The following is a 17,193-nucleotide window of genomic DNA, read 5'->3' as shown; positions in this document are numbered from 1 at the left end:
CTATCTTTCGATAGTCATATCTCCAACGTCTGCCGCACAGCATTCTTCCATCTTAGAAATATCTCAAAAATACGCCATATGCTGTCTGCATCAGATGCAGAAAAGCTTATCCATGCTTTTATGACCTCTAGAATAGACTATTGTAACTCGTTACTCGGGGGATGTCATGCAAATCAGGTAAACAAGCTACAGCTGGTTCAAAACGCCGCCGCAAGAGTGCTTACTCGATCTAAAAAGTATGACCACATTAGTCCAATTCTGGCATCTTTACACTGGCTACCAGTTAAATATCGCATACAATTTAAAATATTACTAATCACCTACAAAGCCTTAAATGGCCTAGCGCCCTCGTATATTAAAGAACTACTATCAGAATACAATCCACCACGTAAACTGCGATCACAAAATTCGGGTTACTTAATTATCCCTAGAATATCAAAAGTGTCTAAAGGTGGTAGATCCTTTTCCTACTTAGCCCCTAAGCTCTGGAATGATTTACCAAATAATGTTCGAGTATCAGACACAGTCGAACAATTTAAATCTAAACTTAAGACATTCTTCTTTAACAAAGCATTCACATAGAATGTCCAGTAAATGTACTTTTCCCGCAGTAGTTATTTTGTCTAGAACAAAGCACTCACATACCTCATATGGGTAATTTACTCTTGCCGCAATAGTTAGCCTGTCTGGAACCGAGCTGAATTAAACCACTATAATGTATGACACTTGCATTACATGCGAACGGCCCCTACGCTAATAGAATTCTGTTTTTGTCTCCCTGTCTCGTCCTCGACCCTGAGGACAATGAGACAAACAGACCCAGTTCCTGTTGCTGTGAAGGTCATCGCACCACTGATCTACTGGCTGTCCTTCAACGTGACGCCCAACCGATGCGCGACCAACGGCCACCGGCTGAACCAGTTTAATCCGCTTACACGCTTCCTATCCCTACCGTGTCTATATATCATAAATATAAATATTAATTTCTCCCTAGGGTTTTTTGTCCTTCTAGGAGTTTTTCCCACCGGGTTTTCTCCTAGGGGGTTTTTTAGTCCCAGGGAGAGTCAGCCAACTTTGGCTTAACTTAGCACTTTACTGTATACGTTACATTATTAATATGCTCGCTTACACGGTTTTTTATCCTTAGCCGCTATATTCTACTTCTTATACTATGTATTGATTTTCAATGTTCTCCTCTACATCTACTCATGTAAAGCTGCTTTGCAACAATTAACAATTGTGAAAAGCGCTATATAAATAAAATTGAATTGAATTGAATTAATGCCTCTGAAATTTCAAGCTCAGTGACAGATAGCCCGTACAGTAAGTGAGGATAAGGTCCTATACATGTCCTTGTAAGTGAGTGGGCTCGCCTATCCTGGAGATGCAATTTCCATCTGACGGAGATGCCTGCCCGTCTGCCACGCTTCCTATTTTGCTTCATACGTGTGGAGTTTGGAGGCCACCGGCAAATACAGTCCCGTATATACGGCGGCAGAGAACCACACGGATCAAAGTCTAATCGTACTGCAATGTCCTTACTGTAAGCAAAGAATGCTTTACGTATATCCAGCAGAGATTGCCAATCGTAAGTCCGCAATGTGAAACTGCTTGAGGACGGTAAAATGCACAGAACAAACAGAGTAAACACAAGTAACACAACTGATGGCATGCCAACACTGGCACCGTCTTAGATCTGATTTGAAGATCTTAGACTCATTTTTACATTATTGTAACATTTTGCCCCCCAAATTTGACACAGCAAGCACTACTTCACATTTTCTTCAGAAAAATCTAGTTATTAGGGGCCAAATCCGAAGGGCTAAGGCACCTATTGGAATTGTTAATATTATTAGGGGCCAAGCCCGAAGGGCAAAGGCACCTATTAAAATTGTTAATATTATTATTAGAGGCCAAGCACCGAAGGTGCTGAGGCACCTATTGGAATTGTTAGTATTCTTCTTCTTCTTAGCCATAGGCATCAGCCTTATGAACCTTAAGTAGGAAAATTATGAAATTTGGCACAGTTGTAGTGGTGGTCATTAATAGTCATGTGACAAAAAATGGGGTCTCTAGCAGTAACTCTATAGCGCCACCAGCAGTGCAAAATTTCAATGTTCAAATGGTTATAACTGGTGATCCATTTGATCTAAGAAAATTCTTGTTGGTACACTTAATTGCTCTCGTCACGCTTATTGCTTTTAATACCTTACAGTAAAATTACACCCATTACAGTACACTGTAAAAATACTTTGCTGCCTTAAAATTTTTTGTTCAATCAACTCGGATTTACAAGTCATTTCAACTTACTATTATTTATCTTGACTAGAGATGAGTTGTTATAACTACAGGTGAGTTGTTATAACTTATAAATTTAAGTTGACTTTTCTCAACTATATTTTATAAGTTGTGACAACTAATTTCTGTTGACATGACTTGTAAATCTGAGTTGATTTAACAAAAAATGTTAAGGCAGCAAAGTTTTTTTACAGTGTAGCGCAGTGTTTCCCACAGGATTTTGAGAAACTGTGGTGGTGATGACGCCACCCACTAATTAGCATATATGTGACGTCATCATGTCGTGTTTCATTTGATCTCGTGTTGGCACCTGAAATATGTTTCACTTCTACTCTTTGATCTGTATCTGTTTTTGATCTGTATTATATGTCAAATTATATTTTAAGCCGAATTAAGCTGTTTTAAATAGTGAAATAAAAATGTAAATGGGAATCATGAAAATTCTATTTGTGGGGGCCAGTGTTGATTCTGTGGTGGGCCACCACAAATAAATCAATGTATGGGAAACACTGTAGCTATTACATGTTGAAATGTACAGTATTCCGTTTTTTCGCTACTCCTCCTTCAAATTTGGTTCAATTGTTATAAAATTTTGCACAGAAGTCCGTTGAAGCAAGCTGCACAGAAGTGACTGAACAGAATTTTTATTTCTGTGGCAATTTTTAAAGTTATAACGTGGCAAACTTAATGAGGTTGATGCAAAAATGGTTCTGAGGCTGTTTCTCTGTCACTCTTTGATCAATCAAAATGTAACTTGGTACCCTTCATGTGAACCAAATTTGATGATAGTGCCACCTATGGGTCATGAGATATGAAAAATGGCAATTTTTTCCCACAACTACTGAACTGTTTGTCAGAATTATGATCTTGGTGTCTATGGATTCCTTGGCTCGTGCCAAATCTGTAGATATGTATTATGTTGGGTTTGTCCAAACCTACTGTATGCCATTTTGAAATGTCATAAATTTGTCTGATATTCATTTTCTTTGTGAAATTGTATTCACTGGTTTTTGCCGATTGCAACAATATGGTAAATTATTTTTTCCCTACTCCTTTTACAATTTTTTTATTTTATGGCAGGTTCTGCTCATAGATTCTTTAGAGCAATCTGCACAGATGTGACTCAACAGATTTTTCTGCTGACTACAACATTTTTGAGAAATACCTTTGTGAAGTTCACCATGCCTGTGACGCTGTCTATTTGTTCTATTTAAACTAATCTGACAAAGTTTGCCTCGTTGTTGTTCATTATTGCACAAAATGTTGGTCGTCATTTAAGTTATCTGATTATCAAATACATTGTATTTCTGTTATTTTTGCTCTGCTGTGATTTCTGCATCTTTGGTGATTGACATATGTCAATGCTTGCTGCTCTGAAAGCTCTTTTCTGCAGCCTGAGTAGCGCATGCGGTAAATGCCATGCTTTGAGAATAAAATCCTGTGTGCAGCAGTGTTTTTCTAGACTTTTTTCTCACTTAAGTTATCTGATTTTCTGTTTTCATAAACACATTTGATAAATCATGTGCATTGACATTTTGAGGTCTTGGGTTCAAATTTCATGTGGAATTTTCAGGATGAATTGTTGTTGACTTCATTCTCACTTAAATTATCTGATTCTCATATATACTGTATTTATTGGCACATGTTCAAATCTGAATTTATTAACTTTTTTATTTTATTTACAAATTTCAATGTATTCTTTACCTTCACATTTACCTCTGAATGTATATATTTTTCATGTTCTTTTGATTTTAGCATGACCTCTTGCAGCTTTAAAAGCTCTCCTCAGTAATCTCCCAAACATCTCTCACTTGAGTGTTGCAGTGTGCTAAGCCACTAACCTGTAACCTTTAAAGGCACACTTAAGCCGAAAGTATACTAGGGACGTCCGCGTATGTGCGCCGTCCGCATGACGTCATTTTCGTCATCGAGAGGGTCCGCGGCCGGCCGCGCGGACGTCCGCGTGCAGCCCAAAGTTTGAGACCGCGCGGACAGTGCGCGTACAGTCCGCGTACAACAGCGCATGCCCGTGAAAATATTTAGACAGTTCATTCCACTATAAACAATTATACAAAGGAAACAGACAGCATTTGCACACACACTACCCAGCAAACATTGGTCGGACGGCAACGTCGTCTCCCCGGCCAAAAGAGGTCGCGGCAGGACGCCACAAATGGTGTAATATTGGTCCGAAATCAACGTTGTCTCCCCGTCCAAAATTAGTCGCTCCTGGACGGCACAAATGCACAACATGTCCTTAAATGCATTTATGTAGTCCTTGTGAAATATGCAAATGCTGTGCGTACACCTTGGTTAATACTGCAATAAATAATTTAAGTGAACAAAGTAGTTTTTAAGAGGTTATGAATAGACGTCTACTCACGTCTTTTACACGTCTAGACTAGACTCGTAGGAAAAAAACGGAATAATCTTTATGAAATACACGATTTGTATACAAAGTAAATATATTTACTTTATCTTGTTTAAATAAATTATAATCACAAAGTGCCCCGTGTGATTGCAAAGCCACACTGCATTTTAGTCATTATTTCAACCTGTTTTATTATTGAATATGCATATAAATGTAAAACAGATACATATCCGGTCACAATTTAGGTCTGAGTTGGATGTATGTTCAAAAACTGTGTTTTTAAGATTATTTTAAGAAATATAGTGATACATCTCGGGATATTACAAAATCCCGCGATAGGACAGATTATCTCGCGAGATAGTGGTCACGTCACGCGTTCTTCCGGAAGTTCACATTCAAACACGAGGAGCGGTTACGAGGGAGTTTTGTCTATATATTATGCAAAATCTACTGTTGGGTAAGTACATTGTGTATTGTTTGATTAACGTGCTTAAGTTTTACTTGTTTGACACGAAGGCTCCGAAATAAACGTTGCCAGAATTGTCCACACTGACTATGGCAAAAATTAGCTAGAAGGCTAAAAGCTAACGTACTTTGAAGTTATACATGGTATAAAGTATGTTTAAGGATACAGTCAAAGTTATTACTGTAACTTATTAATGTAGCCTCTTGAAAGTCTCTTTCAGAAAGTAAATTATCTGAAAAATAAAAGTTATTTGGCATTAATGGAATTACAATGATTTGATTGCCTAAACATTGCACATGCAAAATATTAAATACTGTTTTGCATTAAAAGTTCAGCTTAAGTGTTTGTTTGATTAACTTCCTTTGCTTTTGTTTTGTACAAAGGAAAAGCAGAACCTCATCCAAATAAAAATAAACAAGCTGTTAAAGGCACTGTGTCCTACACAGACCCTCCAAAATATAACCACCCAAAACCCAAGTCAGGTAAATGCCTCAGTTTGAAAATACATTAACAAATTGGAGTTGTTATTGTGGAGTTAATATAATTAATTACAATGTTGTTTTATTTACAGTTGAAGATCAACACAAACCAAATAAAGATGCGCATTCTACAAACGATAAAAAAAGGTATGGAAAACTGTAGATATGAATTTTTGTAGATATGGCTTAAACAGTCTACACATTTGTTAATGTTCTAATGTGTCTCATGTCCTTGTTTGTGCTAAAGATCAAGTTTTGTGTCCAACACACTTGGATGAGACGTGCCCAACCCCTGACTTTGTCTACCCTACATTAAGTTGTAAGTTTTTGACTTCTTTGCTTAATACTAACAAAAAGCATGATTTTTTCATAAAGGACTTTTATATATTTTGATATGAAACTCAAAAATGTATATACATTGTTTTGGTGTATTTTGTTTACACAGGCACACTTCATGACAGTAAACATCGGTATCAAGATGGTGTGATTGATCTATACCCTAGAATAACTGTGACACTATGAGACGTACGTGCTACTGATACTTTTGTTATTTTTTTGGTGCATTTCCACACTATACAAACACATTGCTTGGCTCCTAAGTGCATACACTTTTGCCTTTATAATGTCATTCTCATTTTTAGGTAAAAATGTATTTCATGAGTCAGGGTTTTGCCTGAATGTCAACATAATATCCCAAAACTTTGATATAAAAAGTGATTTATTTTAATATTTTACACTACTATGTATTTTTTAAAATACATTGTGCATGTGTATGTTTATTGTACTTAATGAACTTACAGACAACCGAAAGAGGCATAGTATTGTTTTCTTGTGTATTGTCATACACCTAAAAGAGGATTTTTTAAATCATACAATTATGGTGTTATTCATTCATTAATGAGTTCTTTCTTACCTTAAATAACTTATCATTTTTTCACTACTTTTGTTTTTAAGGTCTATATAGTATTCTCTACAATCCCAAATTCTGGATTGACGCCCCAGTACCAGAGGGCACCCCAATCCCAGAGAGCATCCATCTGAAAGCAGGTGATGGCAATTTACTACTAATCAAGGAACTGGCTTTACTGACGAGATGTGCATGATATCGCATGTGATTTATCGTGCAGCCCTAGATTTTACATTAGTGACAACACAGCTTAGAGTATAAACATGTACACTTCTCTGAATCTGAGTTAATAGTTACAAATACAGAGCTTATAATGTCTGTCATTGCTCAACCACAAAGACCTAAAAGTACGGACAGCTAATTTCATAACTAATGCAGTATTACACTGTGAAGTTATTTATATATACTGTTAAAATATTACACTACCATGTAATTAACTATATTTGTCCAGGTGAGGTAACACAAGAAAAACTAACAGGATGGAGACTACCTGATTCGTCACCTATGGCCTTAGCTTCAAATGCAAGAAGTAAGAAATGCTATATGACTGTGTATTTTGCATTATGAATAAATTATGAATACATCAAAGATGTTGATAACAAGTTGATCTGCGTAAATTGTGACATAAAGAATATGTATAGATATATTACCATCTATCTTTCTATAACATTATTTCAATTGTTTTCACAAGTAGGTCCAGCAACTGTCTGAGCTGGTGGATATTCTGTCAGAGACTGCGTGAACAATGTTATGAACAGGTATGTATTTCTCTTGAATTGTGTAATCTTGCACCATAATATTTCAGGAATATATGTTGATTACCACCATTAACCCAGCTATTTATATTACTTCATTTCAGGATTTAATCTGTCACACATTACTTGTCAGAAGTTTTAATGTTCGGAGTGGCTCAAACAGTCAGCCATACTGAAAACAAGAAATCAAAACATAATTTCAGTGTAAGCCATTACTTGTCATCAAAACTTATGGATGAGGATATAGTTTATAGCACTTGTTACATGATAGATGAGTAGTTGTGAAATGTTAAAACATAGTTTATGTTTGAACATTGCATGCAATTGCTATGTTGCACATTACTGTTAATTGTGATTTATTGACCATTTAGGTAATTTGTCTAAGGTGAAGTAATCATACATTTATTTCACAGAATGATGTCTAATTGTCTTATGGCAAAGTTCAATATGAGGGGTGGTGGACATCTGGAAAATAAGTCTTTTAAAGGCACACCTTTGTATTATGTTATTCAAGGTAATTTGGGGAATATGTTGATCTAAAAAACTTGTTTTTGTATATTGATGTAATTTTTATTGCTATGATTTATGGATTTAGGGGACATCACAGCTCACCTGTCTTTATCAGAAATATCCTGTTCATTTTTTGACAATTACAAACCTAGTTAAGGGTCTTTCTCAAGGGCACCACAGTGGTTTTGTAGAGGGAGGGGACAAATGCTGTTTCCCCCACAACTGATCTTACACTTATTTAATGCAGAACATCTTTATACTATATATTGTATTGTATTTTAATTGTATTTATTTTAAAAAGAAACATTCTTCTCTTCCCTCAGATGCTGTGAAGAGGTGGAGCCCAAATGCCACAGACTCGGAAATAGATGCAGCTATGGCAGACGACCTCAAGCTAAATAAGCCAAACAGCTGTAATGTGTTAAAGAGAGAGTTCACCCAAAAATGAAAATTGTTATAATTTTTTTACCCACATGTTTCAAACCTGTATACATTTCTATTTTCTGCTGAACACAAAGATTGAAAAATGTTTGTAACCAAGCTAACTGTCAATAATTTTTTTTTACAATTGTAGTACTGGGTTGTGAGATCTGCTTTCTATTCTTTCAAATATCTTTGTGTTCAGCAGAACATAGAAAAGTATACAGGTTTGAAACATAAGAGAGAGTAAATTACTAAATAATCATTTTGGGTGAACTATCCTTTTATAGAGTAAAGTATTTTGAAATTGTTATTATAGTTAAACGGTTTAAAAAAATAAAAAGTGCTAAATCAGAACATGCTTCTTTTTTTGCTTGTATCCATAAATAATGTGTTCTTTAATGTGTTTGTGAAATACACGTGATTACAACGTTATAAAGACGTTCAGGTTTGACTGGACTGAATTTGTGTATTTTAAGAACCTTAATAATTGCCTATTACAATTGTACAAACTAGCCTGTTTTATATGCACGTTTAAGTGAGTATAACGCCTGAATTAAGCAGAGACTCATATTACAGTCCAGAAGAGGACATTTTTAGACGTGCACGGACCGTGCAGAAAAGACGTGTGATTCACGGTCAGATGACGTTAAAGACGTCGGTTGGATTTTCATTTTGGAACTATTTTTCAACCAGGACGGGACGTGACGAACGGACGTCTTTTCAACGGTCATCACACGTCCAAATGTTTGCTGGGTATGGTTTTTCTTCTTTAACTTTTACTTCTTCAAAGAACAGAAAGCTCTGGAGCATGTTTGTTTGATTCCTGTTCTTTGTTGTCTTGTTGTTTGTTCTAAACTGTGTTTGCAATGGTGGATCAGTTACTTTTCTTCACCTATCCTAATGTTTTAATGTACTGTAAATGTCGCAAAATCAGTGCTGCCCTGACAGCCTGTTAGACTAATAATTTGAATAAGAAATCATTTGTATTGCGTATAGTGTCGAACGCGGCCATCCGCGTGTAGCCGCGGGAAGTATACTCGAAAAGCTGCGCGGACGTGTGCACGCGCGAGCCGGACGCGGAAAAAATGTATACCGCGGCCTTTACAGTAACCCATTTGTCACTGTCACTGTTGCAAATCTATGGTAAAATGTACTGTCCTGAAGAGGACCTACTTTGGTCTTTTACATAAAAATCTGTTCATATATTTAAGCTTTGTCTTGAGTTATTTTTCCTGTAGTTTTGAACCCATGTACTGTTCATCTACAATTATTTTCTTTTGCAGTTTTGGTGCTATTGTAAGTATATGCATGTTCTCTCTATAACACACAGCAACATCTAGGGACCAAGCATAAAATGTGTGCTTTTGTTGCCTGCTATTCAAAATAAAAGTCAGATTTGAGAGAGAAACAACTTTCTTTTAGTGAATACCTTAAATTTTAGAACCAAATATCAGTGATAAATTTAACAAGACATACATTTAAAGGAACAGTATGAAATTTATATTTCAATTAATCATAAAATGGCCCTGATATGTCACTAGACATTAAGAAATCATGTTCATTTCAAATACTTATATCACTGACATTTGTAATTTAAAAAGTGGAGTTGCAGCCCTCAACTGCTGTTTATGTTGTCATGTAGTGTTTTGGTCTGATGCGCCACCCTCCTTCTATCTACCAATCATGAAGTCAGTAGTGTTTCGGCATACAGGTTGCCAACTCTGCTCTAGTTACCACACCTGCAGCTATAAACGTGTCAGATAAAAAAATATCTAATGCTATGAATCCGAAATACGTTGTGACAAAATCTGAAATAAAACAAAGATTTGTATAGTAGATGCCTTTGAAAGATTGAGACGGCTGAAAACGGAGAAGAATTTGAATCTGCCCTGATCGCGTAACGTTATGCCTTCTCCATAGTAGAATCTTGCTGTGTGCACAATTATTAAAAAACAATATGGATTGAGAATTATTTTATACAAAGTCTGATGGAATATCAATATTTCTCATAATACGTTTGTGGACACAAACGGCAAATGGATGTTATATTATGAACGCTTGGCATGGAGATTACCTTGATCGTGTAACATTATGCCTTCTCTATAGTAGAATTATGCTGCATGCACAATTATTAAAAACAATATAGATTAAGGATTATTTTATACAAAGTCTGATGGAATATCAATATCTCTCATGTTATGCGTTTGTGGACACAAACTGCAAATGAATGTTATATTTCGAACACTTGGCATGGAGATTGCCCTGATTGCATGATGTTATGCCTTCTCTATAGTAGAATCAAGTGCACAATATTTGAAAAACAATATGGATTGAGGATTATTTTATACAAAATCCGATGGAATATAAATATTTCTCATATGTAATATGTTTGTGGACAAAAACTGCAAATGGATGTTATATTGTGAAGGTTTGGCATGGAGCAGCATGAGTCTGAAGTTACTATGGACGTGCTGTTTCATAATAAAAGTATGATGTCATTTTATAAATTAACAATTCAGATATGACCTTGTTGCATTAAATGTATTATTAATTTTACCAGAGCATTTATTTCATGAAACAGCACTTCGAAATGACATCTAAACCCTTTTTAATGATATATGGCATGACAAGTATAATACCCTTTTTCATCAATATGATCAGTGCTGGGCAAGCTACTTGGAAAATGTAGTGAGCTAAGCTACCAGTTACTTCACATTAAATGAAGCTTCACTACACTGAAGCTACCCCCCTGGGAAATGTAGCAAGGTAAGCTACATCAATAGTAGCTTGCTACATCCAAGCTACTTTTTTATTTTTAACCAGTTTTATTATGTAATTATTTATTCAGTTTCAATTTATCATTTTGGTAATTATAGGCAATACAAGCATAATATAGGCCTAGGTACTTCACATTTTTGGGCTGTTTGCTGGACTTATCCTACTCCCAGAATAAAATGCATGTTTGAGCTGCCTTTATTCAAAAACACCTGGCCCTGACATATCTTAACACAAGGGTCTCCAATGTGGTGCCCGTGGGCAGCAGGTAGCCTGCACAGAGTCTGTGAGGTGCCCGCCAAAGCACATTCTATTAATAGTTTCAATTGTAATATTTATTACATGTTTTTATATTAGCTTGGCTTGGTGACATAACCCAATCATAGGTAGAGCACGAGTCTTCACAGAATGCGAGTGGGAATGTTTTGTATGAATGAAGGCTGCACAACTCGAAAATACGAAAAAAAAACGACGTCCTGTGTCGATTCAAATTACGCGCTTATTCTCAAATTCAGGACGACTTCAGAAATGTCTGGAAAATTGTAGCTTGTGTGGAAGCTACCTCACTACTTGGTCAAAAAAAGAGCTTAGCTACTGAAAAGCTATTTGATTTAGAAAGCAGCTAAGCTACCCCCAAGCTACTGAAAAATGTAGTTAAACTACTAGCTTCGCTACTTGTAGTGAAGCTACTGCCCAGCACTGAATATGATACATTGTAAACATAATAGTTTGTAAACAAAGACTCGTGGGGCCTGCCAGCATGGCCCATTCGGCTTAAAAGATTTAAAAGACAAAAAAACTTGATTGTGTAGGACTTGTCACTTGCCATTGGAAGCTTCTTGTAGCAAACAGTACATTCCTGTTGTATCCTGCAGCCTATACTATCTGGCAACCTCGAGTCAGGGGGTAGGGGAATGGTATACACTGCTCTACAGTAATTTGAAAGTGGTTGCAGTACCATTTTTGGCCACCATCCTACATATGGTTCCTTTAACTACTCTGCTCATAAAAAGTAAATGTAATACATGAAACAAGATACCCACATTTAAATGAGTTTTCTATAGTAGTATAATTAACCTAACAATGAATGAAATCTAGGTAAATTAAGGTGCAAATTTATGACCTTCTAGAGGGAATGTGTGAGAAGCATTAAAATGAATATACTAAGAATTCCAATTGATCATTACTACAAACACATGACCATACAAATGGATGACAGAGACCAAGTACATTTTCATCAATTTTACATTTATTACATTTGTTACAAACAATATAATTTAATTTTAATAAACAGTGCCCCTGTGAGAAAGCCAAAGGCGACAGGTAATTCCTGCAGTTGTATCTTTAACAACTTAAGTAAACAAATATCTGTGTACAAGTGGCATGCTGTATTCAAATGGCTATAGCTTTGAAGGTTTTCTAGTAATTCATTTGTAGCAAGTCTTTAACTTTCCCCAATGGGAGTCTACGGCAGCCCTATGAACGGTATGTAGGAACATTATTAAATTTGGCACAGTTGTATATGGCATAGTCATGTGGCCAAAAATGGGGTTTCTAGCAGTAACTCTATAGCGCCACCATCAGCTCAAATGTAAATTTTGAAATGTACAGTATTTCGTTTTTTCGCTACTCCTCTTTCAAATTTGGTTCAATTGTTATGAAATTTGGCACATACAATCTTTGGAAGTAATTGAACAGAAATTTGATATTTATTTTTGTTCAAAAGTAAGAAATGCATGAACTTAACGAGGTTGACAAAAAATGGTTCTGAGGCTGTATATCTGTCATTCTTTAATCAATCGAAAAATAAATTTGGCACACTTCATGTGGACCATGAACTGGGGGTCCATGCCAAATTTGGTGACAGCGCCACCTATGGGTCATAAGATATGAAAAAAGGCTGTTTTTGCCCATAACTACTGAAATGTTTGTCATAAAATTATGATCGTGGTGTCTATGGATTCCTTGGCTCATGCCGCATCTGTCGATGTGTATTATGCCGGGTTTGACCGAACCGCTGTTCCGCCATTTTGAAATTTGTCATAAATTAGGCAGCACAGAAATGACTGAATAGATTTTTGATATTCTGTTCTCTTCCTGACAAAAACCTACTGAAAGCTGACTTTGCCTGTGATGTTGTCTCTTTGTCCTATTAAACTAATCTGACAATATTTGCACGTGCTGAGCATTAATATACAAAATGTTCATCTTGACGTCATTCTCACTTAAAGCTCTACTGTGTACTTTATTGAGTTAATTCTGAACAAAAACCCATGTTTTCTTTCAAAAGTATGTGCTCATTCATGTGTAATTACTTCCCACCCACTAATGAAAGTATTCTCGTAAGTGTAGAATCTGCTATTTAAAATGCATACCGTCAAAGCGCTCTCTGGCTGAATCCATGTTGTGCCTCCATCTTTGAAATACATTCGCCGACGAGGGACATTCCTGAAATTCAAGCTCCGCCTTTCGCGCTTTCACTCTACACTCACGCTGGCTGCTGGCTGAAGCCTTCGGAGGTTGCATGTGTAGGCGGTATACGTCATCAAGTCTTATTTCAGAATATTAACAATTATAAAGCTGACAATTATTCGTAGTTAATTGTAAATTGATGTAATATGCGTATGACTTGCGAATGTAATGCTCAGTTGATTTAAATAAACCAGGCTTGATGACGTATCCAGCCTGTGATCTGCGTAGCTGAATCCTTCGGCTGCGACAGCTGCAAACCGTGATGAACCTGCGATCTAATGCTTTGATTTGAAAGCCTGTTGAAGACATATTCTCGAGGACATTAAAACAAATCGCCAAGGATGCGAAACGGGGATTTTAAACGACAACGTGACAGGAAAAACATCAAGACCAAAGTCACTATTGGAGTTAGTTTTCCAAGAAGGGGCTCAAGGGACACTGAAGTTGCACTTTCTATATTCTCCACAGGTAATTCAGCATATTCGTTTACATCTATACAGTCCATGTTGTAAACTTGAAGTTTTATAGTTCCTTGGCTAACTTTAGCATGATTATGCATAACACTTGTTAGTGTAAACATGCATGTGGTTTAATGTGTTCAAACAGACACACGCCGTCTCTCTGCCCATTTATGTAATCTGAGGTACTGAGATAAATGTTTTTCATCTTTTCTGACCTCTAGCACAAACACACGGTGACAGCGCTATTTTTAGCCTTTCATTGATAAAAGCGTCTGCTCTGCGCGTCTTTCGTTTCATTTTACAAGCGTGTGAAAGTTGCGCGATCTTTTTTCACCAATATGAGAGAAAGCTCTTACATATACACGGACATGTAACGTTTACTTAAAACATAAGCGCATTGTACTCTGACATAATGTCTGACATAATACTCTGATAAAAGCGTCTGATCTGCGCGTCTTTCGTTTCATTTTACAAGCGTGTGAAAGTTGCGCGATCTTTTTTCACCAATATGAGAGAAAGCTCTTACATATACACGGACATGTAACGTTTACTTAAAACATAAGCATTGTACTTTGACATAATATTAATTCGCGTCCATTTAAACCCGTCATGGTTGCTTTTTGTATGTGATTTTAAGCGGACATATCATGACAATCAGACTTTTTTCATGTTAAACATAAATCTGTGTGCTTTGATGGATCACAGGCAAAGGACATTGCAAATTGTTTAATTTTTTTCTCATTGCTTTTGCTTTGTAGCTACTGGAAGCCATGTTAAACTTGGCATGACACGGCCGGGCCACCGTACGAGTTAAAACGCGTTCCGAATGGGGGGGGCTAGAAAGTATTATTCAGTTGCTTGTCATATAGACTTTCACCGCTAGATGGGAGTAGATCTTACACAGTGGAGCTTTAAGCTATCTTATTGTCATATACATTGCATTTCTGTTATTTCTGCTCTGCGGTGTCATTTCTACACCTTCTGTGATTAGCTATTTCAAAGCTTGCAGCTCTGAAAGCTCCTTTCCGCAGCCTGGTTCAACCATTTCAACTGAATGGCGCATCTGATAGTTCACGAGCATTGAGATTGTGAGGTGTGGGATTTTTATGTTGTTTTATTAATCAGTATGTCATGTTATAATTCATATGTGCCATTATGCTTTCTGTGCTGAGATATGTGAGAGACTGTCTGTGTGTGTGAAAGTTGAGAGGCTGTGGTTTCGGTTGGGGGAGAAACAGCATATGCTGAGGAATGTACGTCTGGAAATTGTTAAGATAAGAGAGAGGCCTGAGGGGGAAAAGCAAACAGGCAACCATGTTATTAACCAATGCTTTAATATTCACAGGATAAAATATGCAATGTATTTCTTACTTAATCAGTATTAATCATTGAATAATTGATGTAATAAATATAAGATGTTGTCTTTGATAAATGTGTATTAACCAATGAAATGAAGGTTGCATACAGAATAATCTAATGGGGGCATGGCAGCTCAGCCTTGAATAACAGAATCTCCTGTGCTTGTTCTTTGTGTGTGTGTGTGTGTGTGTTTTCTTCCCTAACAGATGGTTTTTAATAATGATTAAAGTGTTTGCTTAGAAGTAGTATTGCAGTAAAAGATTTAATATGTGTTTATCTATCTAAAGAAGTTAATGTGTGCCTTATTCATATAACCAATTTTACGAATAATGAAATGATGTCATGATATTGAAATGTGTTTTACATAATAATCACTTTTATCTTACAGCTTATGTTTTTTATGAATAAATGAATGTTTTATTAATGATTTGTTTTTAAGAAAGCATTATAACATGCTATGTGAAGTCAACCATATGTGAAGTGGAGGAGTACTAGGGAGGAACTGCAGGGCTCCCAGGGATGAGCGGAGAACAGTTTGTTTTTTCTTTGTCTGTGTGTGTGTCTGTCTTCACCGGCAGGCTGAAATTGGGTGTGGTGAGGGAGTCAGATTCACGAGGAAGAGCGGCCTTTGTGGGTGGAGATTCTAAGAAGAAGATCGACGTCACATATTTTATAAATATGCATGTTACTTCCTGAGCTGGTTGTTCGCTGCTTGAGACGACCCAGCGAGCTGTAAAACCTTTTCATATCTGATCAATAAATATTTGAACTTAGATATTTGTATTTTGTGCCTTTCCTCTAAATTATGAACATGCAATGGACGCCTTAAAGTCCAACAGAGGTTGTGTGTTCGAATCCAGGGTGGTTAATATTGCTTCTGTTCCAGACCTTGAATTTTCAGTGCTTGCTCTTATTTAATCAAAAGCGTGTATTTGGTCATTCTCATCTGAACTACTTTTCAATTTAGAACTTCTCTACTTCTGAACCAATCTGTTTTCCTAATGTAAAATGAATTTCTGTAATTTCTTCGCACTCATTCGGGCTTGGCCCCGTATTGCTGCTTGCAGCTATATTTTGTAATCATTAGAGTAAGAACACAACAAGGAATGAGCATGGTCAACTTATCAATACTTGTTTGTTTACAGATGTGATTACTCCATCAAGTGTTGTTTGAAAGCAGCACAAAGGAATGCCTTGCCAGGCGTGTGATCGTGCGTGTAATGAACTTGCTGTGCAGAGACAAATGCGAATAAACAAGGAGAAAACTGAAAACTTTCAGAGACACAGATAAGCAGGTAAATAAGGATTTAAATATCATGTTTGCTGCACCTAGATAAAACAACTCAGCACAGCACTGAATGCAGAACTGGATCAGGGATTGACTGTCCATTGACTGTGGTGGGGCGAGAGCTATGCATATGGATCGTCTCGGAGCTATGCATATGGATCGTCTCGGTTTTTTACTATCAGTGGGGGTGTGGCGATCTCAGCTCATTTCAGATAATAAGTAACAGGAGAAAAACGGTACCTCCCCCTCTTCTTATACAATTAACACTGAATGAGAATGTGTTTTCGATGTCACTTACATCATTTAAAAGTAGACATTCCAAGCATTATGTAGACATTTTATCTTTTATTTGTCTAACAAGTAATTGTTAAGTTACAGTTAAATCTTCTGGCACATTTCTGAAATTACTTCACTGAGGGAGAGGGAACAGAATGCGCACCATGTTTATTTTCTTAACACTCTGGGGTCGACGGCGGCGCAAACTCTTTATTCTTCAATCACTCCGCAAAGAGACTTAAATTACTCTGCTGATTTTTGACATACAGATATGATTTATACATCATTTAAAACGTTAAAGTGTCTAGTTTTTTTCTGTCCACTCCCAATAAAAACAGAATGTTGTGCTTTTC

At 36.5% G+C, this 17,193-nt stretch overlaps 1 protein-coding gene and 2 long non-coding RNA genes across 6 annotated transcripts in view; 2 read left to right on the top strand and 1 right to left on the bottom strand.

Moving 5' to 3' along the window:
* farp2 (FERM, RhoGEF and pleckstrin domain protein 2) overlaps positions 1-17,193 on the bottom strand; it is an 870,640-nt gene that overhangs the window by 483,657 nt on the left and 369,790 nt on the right.
* On the top strand, positions 4,991-6,381 carry LOC135751919 (uncharacterized). The gene is made up of 5 exons (XR_010533067.2): positions 4,991-5,126; positions 5,519-5,617; positions 5,707-5,761; positions 5,862-5,933; positions 6,060-6,381. It is a non-coding gene; the product is annotated as an uncharacterized lncRNA (long non-coding RNA).
* Positions 6,557-8,817, top strand: LOC135751921 (uncharacterized). Of its 4 annotated transcripts, XR_012337114.1 has the most exons (6): positions 6,557-6,661; positions 6,973-7,050; positions 7,213-7,279; positions 7,381-7,480; positions 7,690-7,790; positions 8,110-8,810. It is a non-coding gene; the product is annotated as an uncharacterized lncRNA (long non-coding RNA). The 4 variants fall into 4 exon arrangements; XR_010533076.2 differs by having other exon boundaries at positions 7,216-7,480; positions 8,110-8,817; XR_010533075.2 differs by having other exon boundaries at positions 7,213-7,480; positions 8,110-8,817.

Source organism: Paramisgurnus dabryanus, chromosome 7 (assembly GCF_030506205.2).
Source record: "Paramisgurnus dabryanus chromosome 7, PD_genome_1.1, whole genome shotgun sequence".
Lineage (NCBI taxonomy): Eukaryota > Metazoa > Chordata > Actinopteri > Cypriniformes > Cobitidae > Paramisgurnus > Paramisgurnus dabryanus.
This window is presented reverse-complemented; position numbering and strand designations above follow the sequence as displayed.